Here is an 11414-nt window from a genome sequence, read left to right as displayed (position 1 = left end):
GGACGAAGGCTTTTCCCAGCGTTGTCCTATCAGCCCCGCCAGGCTATCACTCATTTCAGCGTGCGCTTCCAAATTTCCTATTTTCATCCCCCCTCCCAATTATGTGCCGTCCTCAACTGGACTTCCCTTACCATGGTACCCAATCTGTAACTCTAATGGCAGACCGATTGTTTACCCTACAGATATAATGGCCTGCCCAACTCCATTTCTTTTTCAGCAACTAGAATATCTCATTTTGCTGTCTGATGCACAGCGCTCTCTTTGTTACAATCCACGTCGTTTTGTTTCATCGTTCTTTGCGTGGTCCTTAACTTGTTCTCCAGCTTTGCTAACCTTGAAATTTCTGGCCATAAGCTAGCACTGGCCGAATGGAACGATTGTACTCTATTCCTTTCAACCACAGCAGTACATTCCAGTGCGGATTTCGTAATGTCTGCCTTATGCACTCCAAACCATTCTTATTCTGTAAATTTCTTTCTCATGATCACTGTCCCCTGAGAGTAACTGACATAGATAAACGCGCTCCTGCACCGAACCTAGGGGCTAATTCGCGAACAAGATAGTGATATGCCTGTCTAGTATCAGTCTGTACCGGCATGACTCGCTATGACAATTGGCTGCTGCCAACAATATTGCGGGTATCGTTCTTGGCCCGTGGTGACCGTATCTGGTTGTGCCGATTCCAAATACACTCTTAAGTCATGCTTTGGGCACGCTATAGAAAACTCCAGGCAGCTAAAATTATCCCTGTTCCTCTAGTACTGCGTCACTCAACGACCACTTTGCTGATCCGAGACGGTAAATGCTACATATTAACGTATTGCTAAATTTTATGCATATACTTTACAATAGGAAGCTATACTGTTAGCCGATTGGTTTTTCAGCGAGAAGAATAAGTAGAAAGAAATGTTCTATGTTGCGCAACAGCTAACTAAGACAAACGAACAGACTAAGGAGCCAAGAAAACCAAAAGAGCAAATTATATTCAACTATGCTATATTTTATAAAAGGAAAAGAAAGTCGACAATCGGATGACTTGCAATTGGCTGTACGCGAGCTCACATTGGCCAGTTTGCGTGCACAATGCTCTCATAAATGTGCCACGGCAAATTCATTTGGTTGCGTTCTACATGGAATGACGTGGCCTTGTGTGGAGCTAACTACAGATCAGCGAGGCCCAAATACACCTAGATATACTAAAAATAAACAAATGACCAGCGGTACAAATGCCACAAAGTTTGCTCTACAAAAAAGATGCCCATCGATATGAGCTGACAGAGCACACCAGTGAATAATTATTGGGTGCCGCTTCTAAGAGGCGCCGATCTTTCAACGTCGTATCATTCCGTTATGATTCTTTGATAAACATATCTACAAATTCATGCGATGGCCTCAGCGATAGCGGAGCTGAATGCACTTGCGTAGCTTGATGGCCCATCGAGGTATTAACGTATTGGGTGGAGTCGCGGCAAGCTGTGTGACAACAAAGAACCCGGGGCTCATCGATAAGACCTGCAAACCATCTGCCGCCTCATTGAATGTGGCTGTCTGGCCGCTTCGGCAGTCGTACGGGGACATTCATTTACCTCGCTGGTTGTGCGGCCTGCCATACATAGTGCGTTCTCTCGAACAAAGTTAAAATGTGGTCCACTTGGTGAGTCATCCTCTATATTCTGTTTGAAAAGTTCCTTGCAGGAGTGCAGAAGCTTCAGAACAATTTAGCCAATAGAAAGGCCGAACGGCTCTCAAGGTGTGTTCTTCCATGCCGCGTCATTTTACCAAGTCAGTAGACTTGCCATTCTGTCGATACACGCTCGATGGTAGATGGATTTATACAACAAATGATTTCGTGTTGTACACATAAGCTGCTTTTACATGTATGCGACAGCGGGGCATTGCTTCATTTCAATGGTTTCTCAACACTTCGTTGCAACGTCCTTAGTAAGTAGTTTGCTCGCCACTATCATCATGTAATATACTAGAGCACAGTATTAAATTAATGATGCAGTAAACAAGTAGTCTTTTATATCGTTCCACATCGTCAACGCATCACCAGCGCTCATGCGAATGCGTCATCTGCTAAGTTGAAATGTACACTGATTAACTTGATGTCAGCAATTCCTGATATACATGATATTGTGACCTTATACTTGATATTTGGCCCTCAGAGTGCGATGGCTGATTTTACAATTGATTTCAGGTCGTCAGGGCAGAGGTCCAGTAAGAAGCTCGTATTCGTATTTAAATGTGCCGTCTGGGTTTATCGGGCGTGTTAAGGTAACTAAGGTGGTTAAGGTGGTTAAGGTGGCTACGTACTGCTGCTACCGGTGGTACAAAACCCAGTTATTCATGACACGACAAATGCAAGCTCAAACGGCCGAACATATCACGTATCGTTCTCGCGTAAAATGTACAAAGCAGGAGTAAGATATAATCCCGTCAATATTTAGACCGTTAGGCGGGGAACTAAACACATGGACGATAGAGTATAGCAGTTCCACCCATTGGTGCAGTTTTCTTTTTCTCTTTTCTATTCTTTCTTCTTTTTCCTTTTTGTTAAATGTCATCTCCTCACAGCCTCATGTAAATTTGTTGACGCCATTGGCGTTAAAAAATGAATTTGTAGAGTGTGCGCATGGGCAATGTGAAGAAAATTTGGACACAGGTTTGTTTATTACACGGAACGGCAGTGAGAGCTTCGCGCATGCGTCACTGACAATTATGTTCATCAGACGGGCATCCTAGCAAGTAATAATAATCATCACACAGTGCAGTTCCGCGCCCGAAGTGTGGGCGCGCCTGTACTTTCAAGACAGTCCCTCTCACCAGAAGGTCATCGTTGCTGCTGCTGTTGCGCATGCCTTTGTTGATTAACTGCGGCAGTCAGAAGTAAATACACGTTCCTTGACGTAGCTACGACATTCACCTTCTCTTTTGCCGCCACTGTCACCACTGCCGTACCCGACCGAGGCAAAGCAGTAGGAGAGGCGGTCAACAGGCCCGCAGAGCGCCTGGACGCTGCTGTTAATTGGCAACGACCTAGCGAGCTACCTTGGCGCCGAAAGCCGCAGGCCATTGGTACACAGGCCACCAGGTCCGCACATCAGCAGGACATCCGGCAGCAAGAATCAGCAAATTTGGGACAACCGGTCTGCAATCTGCCGTTCCTTGTCACCTACGCTCGCTATCTGGCGGCGGAGTCAGTTCTCTCGTGAGGCTGCGTAAACCATGTCAAACACATTATTGAAATTCTTTCTAATAATGCCTCTCTCTTCGTCCCCATGCCCCTTCCCCCGTGCAGGGTAGCGAACCGGACGTGCTTCTGGTTAACCTACATGTCTTTCTTGTCTTCCATTTCTCTCTCTTTTGAACAATGTGCTTGCACCTCTGTTATCAGGTGGTACCCGCGCTTGAGTTCTTCACACGAAAATGGAAGAAGCCAGCCACCGAAAATATTTCTTCAGAAAAAGGCTTCTTAACTCGACGCACCATAAGGGCTGGCCTCCGCTTGTAGAATCGTTGCAGTACTGACACACGCTGCCACACTGTCCATATTTAAAATTTGATTGACACACGCTGCACCAATCTTGTTAGGCACGATAGCGTCCTAATTCAAGAAAGAGAAATGACCATCGAGAGTTGTCTGCTTAGAACATGCAAGAAAACAAGTGTCAGGATGCCACCTCGCAGACAATACGACTATGGTTGTCGTGTCAACTAAAAAAAAATTAGCACGATGCTGGGGTGGTGGTTTGTTTCCCTCGGGGCAGATTAAATCGAACTTTTGATCTATGCGCGGAGTCAGAACGCAAAGCCCCTTCTAAAAGCTTTCCAACAATACGTAGACAGCTTTCTCACCATTGCGGATCCAAACGGATCTCGCTCTGCTAGAAAAAGAAGTTCTACGAAGAAGTCGAATGATGAAAAATAGCTAATTTAGACGCCTACAAGTTGTTTACTTTCTTCAGAAATGAAAATTTTTCAGTGCTACAAAAATGTGTTGATAACTCTATGCGCCTGCTTTCGTTCGTGTACTAAAAATGGTCAACATACAAGCATTTTTTCAGTGACACAGCTTAATTATCTTATATTATAGACAAAAAAGTTTGCGCGTGCATAACCTTTGCTTTACTTATACCAAATAATTATATTTACCAAGAAAGAAGGAAGCCAGCCAACAAACTCTCTATTCTAGTTGGTATATTTTAGACACTGGCAAAACAATACCATGTTTTGTTTCTGCCCAATGTCATCAAATAAAATTCATAAGTCAGGTATTTTATGTACATTTTGGTTCATTTTTTGAACTTTAGAGCACTGCCGTTCTTATCTTCAGACTTTATGCAGGAGGTCTTGCAATTATGTTAACCCAAATGCACTTACCATGGAACATTGTTACAATGGCGCATTTGGAGGATATAAGAGGGAAAAGAATGAACAAAGGACAGTCGCCGAATATGTCCCGTCCTCCAAAGGCGCCGCTATAATCATGTTCAATCAAGCGAGCAAGCAAACTAGCCCATCTAATTCGCTTAACCACTTACCACATACAGGGTGTCCCAAGTACCTTAGCCAAACTTTAAAAATATGCAAATGCCACATAGTTGGGCTGAACCATTGTAGTGTTATTTGCCGTCGCTTGGACATATTCGAATAAATTTTGTGTTCCACGAAGCTACGTAATTAGACTTATTTAATTATTCAACTCCTCAACTATTACAATTTGATGAAGAGTGTCAATGAGAAAACAGTACAGCAGCATGAAAACACTCCGATACAGCTTCTCTAGCTCAATACGTGCTCCATAGGCATTTTTCGCAGCGGGAAAGAGGCCTGCGAAAACACGGAAATTGTCGTGATACTGGCCGCTCGAGGCGCTTTGCCTGCACTAGCCCGCTTTCACTCTCGAAAAAACAATTTTATAGCAGCACGTACACAGCAACATAAAGCTGTTTGGGGAGTTTTTCATATTGCTCCACAATTTTTTCATTTACACTTTCCATGTTTTATAATATTTGAGAAGTGAATTAATTAGTTAAAAGTAACAATGCAAATAGATGGAATGGAAACAAATAATCTGAGTATCTCCAAGCAACAGCAAAACACATTACTTTCATTCTGTCCAGCTAAGCGGCATCTTCATATTTCTGGCGTTTTGGCTAAAGTAACGTGGGACAACCTGCACAAAAATGTATATGATATCCGAAACAAAGAGAGAAAAATAAAGGCAAGAGGAAGAAAATAAAAGAGAATCGCACTTAGCTGATACCGTATGCATTCCACTTATCGAATATTGTAAACCATGCGGTTCCTAACAAGTGGGGCCTACAAATGGTTTCAGGAACATACCTAACAATACAATAACCCGCAAAATCGAATATAGAGTAAGGGGTGGGGTTTCACACTTTAGCTAAACAATTCTAGAAGAAGATACAAGATAATTGAAGAATGGTACATGGTACCAACGGATAGAATTCTTAAATATTTGATATTTATTTATTTGTCCATTTATTTAGTTATACTGTTAACCCTCACTTGATGCTCGTTACAGGGAGGGCCAATAACTGAATTGCTATTAGAACAAACATTGAATATCATTTGTAGGAAAACATTTGCAACACATAGAACCTTTGTAGAAAAACACAGTTACATGCAAGGCATTAATAACAAGCCAAACAGTTTGAGCGAAATACTTATCAAGACCAACCTCAAAATCACGCACAGTATTTTTTGTACCACATCATTGCGTAATTCATTCCGCGGTTTAATAGCATCAGGAAAGAAAGAAAGGCGGAATAAGCCTGTTCGAGCTATTATTGGTTGCACGAATGTGCTGCGTGTTGTTCGTGGGAACCTTTTGTGAAAGAGCGTTAGATAATCACCCTTATTTATTTTCACCTCTGCGTGTAGTATTTGAAGAAGCAGTTTCAATCGCTGTTTCTGCCTGAATGAATCTACAAAAAAGGTGGCACTGCTGTGTGAGAATGCTTCGAAATGTGAAGTACAAGATGAAAGAGTGTGTTGCCATACCTATTTCTATGGGATTCACTTCCTGCCAAATACAGCGTAATTGTGTCTCGCAATGCCCCCGCTGGACGACTTAATCAAATCAAATCAAATCAAGTTTATTCAATGCAAACAAAGAAACGTTTACATTTTTGTTTTACAGACGAGGGTCCCAAAGTCGAAGACTGTAACCGGGACCCTCGGGGGGTAAATATAAGAAAAAAAATTACATAGGTGGCAGGACAGAAACAAAATTTATAGAATGTACACTATAGAATTCATACAATGTACAAATTGGCAGAACAGCTGTCACGTCTCTGTGTTACCGGCCGCCCTATCCTAACAGAGTTCGCAGACACTGTTGGAGATGGCGCAACAACAGGTTGTGTTTCTTGGCACAGATAACAGCAACGTCATGTGTGATACTGTGGCGTTTAAATTAGCGTTCTGGATTTACCGTTGAGCAGCGCAGTATTCTCGCTATTCGCCATCGCGCACGCCTGACGACACTACACTCCTCCCGAGGCCTAAACGCGCTAGGCTGGAGGCGACTGCACGAACATCCGGCAAGTGGCTCGTGCCGCACTGCTTTAGCATTTCCTGTTTATTGTCCTATACTTATCCCCATTGTTCCAGATAATGTAAACATTTGTGAAACAGCAGATGTTCGCGTTTCTCAAACAATTCTCATTGTACAGATAGGCAGCTTTCTTTCTTTTTTTCGGCGTGCACATCTTTTCAACACTTTGCGCGCACCATATCGCAAACTTTGTCGCCGCTACGCGCGGTGTGTGGTTGGAGAACAAAAGCTGGTGGCACCACTGAGACTCTGTGTTGGCGCCTACGTTGCGTTGTTGCCAGTTGCAGGTCCCGCTTATTTGCGTCGTCGAGCGCGCGCTCCCTCTGAGTACAACTAGCATTCTTGATCGTCGCTCTGTGTGAAATAAGAAGCGCGCACCTGCTACTCCCCTCGGGTGGTCGTTAAACCTGGGCTAAGCGCCCTCGTCATTTGCAATCTGCTTCCGTGGCAGCGAAAGCATGCTCGGATTGCACCGGCGCACCTCATTACAAGAACCGCAAGATGAAAATGAGCGCCGCTAGCAGCTGCGTACTTCTGAGGTACGTATGCTACTAGAGTATGGCATCATTCTCGAAGAACTGTCGCTTGCATGCAAAGACATACACTCATTAATAGTCCTATCAGGGCAAGTTATACAAAGTTTATTTCACCGTAGCTACTTGTGCTCTTTATGTCGTTGGATGAAGAAGATGTAACCTGTAAGAAGTGCTTAAGTTTGCTGTGTCATGGCTGTAGGTGATAAATTCTTAAAGTAAATTCTGGGATTTTACGTGCCAAATTAAACAACGATGCGATTATTAGTCATGCCGTATTGGGGGAATCCGGAATAAATTTGACCACCTGGGCTTCTTTAACGTGAATGCAATGCACGTACGGTACGCTGATATTCTTGAATTTCATTCTCATCGATATGCGGCCGCCACGGCTGGGATTTAATTTCACGCCCACGGTCTTAGCAGCGCAAGACCAAAAGCACTACGCCACCACTACGGGTGAATGTTGCTGTGGAAAACAAAAACAGAAGAAGAATTCAACCGCAGAATATGTCGCTGAAAATTATGGTGTACGAAGTATTGAGCAAATTGCTTAAAAACAAAAGAAGGCAATACTGTACAGGTGGCTCCAGCAAAACCAAAGAAAACGAAGGAGGATGCACGATCGAAAGAGCACAGATGCGGCAGAAGTCGCACGTGGATATTTAAATTAAAATTAAATAAGGAAAGCGGTAAATGTAAAATAGTCAAAGCATCGTCATCTGCCTTACTTGCGTTTCCTCTCTTACTACTTTCCAGTCGAGTATGCTCTGTCATGCGGATAACGCGCATTCCGTTCGTGACTTGGAAGTGCCGGGCGCACTGCGAAAGACTCAATGACAAAGCTACTGAGTGATTCAAAACTTAAGTTAACACAAAAGCACAATTCACCACAGCACTCACCAGCTGGCGTGCTCAGATATTACCCGGTCGTGCCGCCTATTTTAACTAAATATAAAGAAGCTGCCTCGTTTTCTTCCCCGGTGACTCCGGCAAAAGCTACTATGAACCTCGCATACCGCTTTGTAGAAAATGCGAGGATTGAATAATTACTTGCACAGCTGTTAATTATTCCATAAGCGCTAAAATTAGCCGCTCATAAGATATATCATATCGTTCATCTCTGCCAATAGTAAACTGGTTGTGACTCAAAGAATTTTTCAGGGCAGTGGAAAGCGTTACTGCCAACTGCCGTAAGAAACTTACGGGCACTTCTTAAAGAATCTGAAAAGCGAAGCTTGATTTGTAAAGTGGTGCACATTCTTTACCGTGGCTGCCGTGTGTTGCTGCGGCCTAGATAAAAAGCTCTGCTTGAAATATTAAAAAGAAAATTCGCGCAGAAACTACTGCGGGAGTAGTCCAATTATATGTAAGTGTTTCGCCACTTGCTCTTCTTCACGCAGCTCGGTGACATTAGGGTTTCGCAGCTTCGCGTTGTATAGAGAGGCCCATACCTTGAATGTGGTCTGCGAAACGAGCAAGGTGCGGCCTTTGCTGTGACCTTAGTGAGCGCTCTGTTCTCGACGTTTCGTTCGTGTCGAGGCGACAGGTAGCATGAACGTAATGTCGCTTGATGCTACGGCCTCTATCTTGAAAGCGATTGTAATTACGGGGAGGGGGGGGGGGATTGACGGTTTTGCTGGTTGGGTAAGCATAGAAATGCTTGCGCCGTTAAAGTTAGATTAATTGCCTCGTCGTGGGATCACTGGATGTATGGATTATTGGATAGATATATGGATGCTATGAGCGCCCCCTTTGGAACGGGGTGGTGGATTGTGCCACCAAACTCTTGTTACTATATTGCCTAATGTCCTACCTGTGTTAAAGAAAAAAAAGGAAAACAAAGAACCCGAAGGATTCCTATAACCAAACTGTCTGAATGCCCATTGGGAGCTTTGTTTTTGTACGTCTCCGTTCTTTGCCGTTTCCCTACTTATCTTTCACTAACCTTCCAGTGGCCTGAAGCTACGCTTCTCTGTCGCCTTTGGTTAGGAGTTGCCTTAACTAAAGCATACGCTACATTAATTGGAGTGACCAAAAGTGCAGCATGCGAGCTCTGCGGCACCGAAGAAAATATCGACTACCTGCTGTGCCATTGTCCACGATATGCCCCAGAAAGACAAGAACTTGTTAACGCTCTCCAAAAAACTGGACAATCGGCCGCTTTCTGTGCAGGTGCTGCTGGAACCCAGCCCCCATCACTCGTCCGCTCATAAAGTGGTGAAAGCGCTTTCGTGCTTCTTGAGGACGACGGGCTTGTGTGACCGTCTGTGACTATTAATGCAATTTCTATTAGACCACACGCATCAGAGAACTAAGCGCTAATTTCCTTCTTTCTTTCCCTCCTCTCTCTCCCTGTCATCTACGTTTCCCCTTTCCCATTCCCCCGGTGTAGAGATGGAGAGGTTCGGCGCTGCCTTGACTCATCTTATCCGGTATCACAATGAGTGTGACTTCTTTTCTGCGATTGTGACCGGATATTAATCATGGAGCCGCTACTACGGGCCTAAAACACGAAGGCAAAGCTTACAGCCAAAACATTCCAATTCACCACCCCAAAGAAAGCAAGAACTGTCATTCCCGCCGGAAAGGTGTTCCTGACTTCTTTTTCCATCGCCAGGGGCAATTACTGCTCCAATTTTCTAAACATGGAGAGACTATCAATCGTTTCCGATATTTTGAAACGTCGGATCGGCTGCGTGTCGAAATCAATAACAAACGACGTGGAAAATTCAGGAATGGGGTCGTATTTCTCCGTGACAATGCCGTCCCCACGTAGCTGACGTGGTTAACATAAACTGGCAAAGTTCAAGAGAGAAACGCTGCAACATCCGCCATACAGCCTGGACCTGTTGCCTTGGGACTTCCACATTTTGGGGTACTTGAAGAAAACAGCTCAATGGAACTAGGTTTGTGTCAGACGATGACATGAAAAAGTCAGTTACAGAATTTTTGAAGGAGCGACCCAAGGAGTTTTATCAGACGGGAATCAGCCGACTCGTTAGCCAGTGGAAGAAATGGCTAAATGCTCATAGAGACTACATTTAATAAAATAGCGCGTTTGCATTATATTCGAATTGGCCATATTTTGCCGAACTCGTGCTTTTTATAAGTGCTCGCTGTTGCGACTATAATTCCGGTGCAGTCACAATACACAACAGGTGGCAGCGGCTCCTGCGCAATACATTGGAACAAAGGATACCATCAGTGAGATTTTCCCCTGCCCATTGCATATGTACAAAAATTTAAACAAAGTTTTTCGATGACAAATTTTCATTAAAATATTTGTGCTGCTTTGCTGATTTCAAACTAAAGTTCGTGTGATAGTTTCTTTACTTATTAAAAAGACCGAAAATATGGAAGCATTGATATCAGTTATTTCGTGCGCAATTTTTTAGACGTACAAGTATATTCTTTTATGAAAAATATATATTTTATTTGTCTTGACAGTGCTCAGACTTCAAGAATTCGTTTGCAGCATCATTGACAATGACAATGCAGTTATTATTCAGGTGTTTCATCCCTCGACAATTTCTATAAGGAGGATGCCGTGCTGCAACGTCAGACCTCCCCGAACAAAATTTCTGGCTACGCCACTGCTAGCAACACAAAGTCGTCCGCAAAAAACAAAGCCGGAAGCTGCTGCTCTACTACTGCACCCGCCTGGTTGCATGAGAGATTAAACCTGATGTTATTTTCCTCTAGCGCCCTCTCCATCCTCACCATGTACACCATGAACAGCCGTGCGGATAAAGGGCACCCATGCCTACATCCCTTGTTCATATCAACGTTCTCCTCGCTCGTCATCCATTTGCATTCAACGGAAACAGTATTTTCTACGTAAATCTCTCTCGAAAGCTGTATATAATTGTCGCCTAACCCTCTCGCTTCCATGACATTCCGCAAAATTTTAGGGTCTACGTTGTCATTCGCTTCTGTAATGTCTAAAAAAACCGCGGATAATGGTCTCCTAACTATTCTGGATATTTCAATACACTGAGCAAGGACAGCTCTGTTCCCCAGCGCCACTGTGCGATGTTCTAATTATTAGACCACAGTTGGATTTGTACTTCGATCGTGGAAACTGCAGGTAGCTCTTCGAGATGATCGCTGCATGGAGCACCGGCGTGCGAGAACGCGTGCGCCCAGAACCGAGCAGACGCAAAGAGGCTGCGTTCGGAGAAGTCGCTACGCGCAAAAATTATGGGGTTTAGACAACTACTACGATATCGTCCTGCACTGACGTTACAACAAAACAGAAACTAACGCAGGTGTCTGCACTCTTTATGCATTTA

The sequence above is a fragment of the Dermacentor variabilis genome, chromosome 4 (assembly GCF_050947875.1).
Source record: "Dermacentor variabilis isolate Ectoservices chromosome 4, ASM5094787v1, whole genome shotgun sequence".
Classification (NCBI taxonomy): domain Eukaryota; kingdom Metazoa; phylum Arthropoda; class Arachnida; order Ixodida; family Ixodidae; genus Dermacentor; species Dermacentor variabilis.
Note: the sequence above shows the minus strand (reverse complement) of the source record.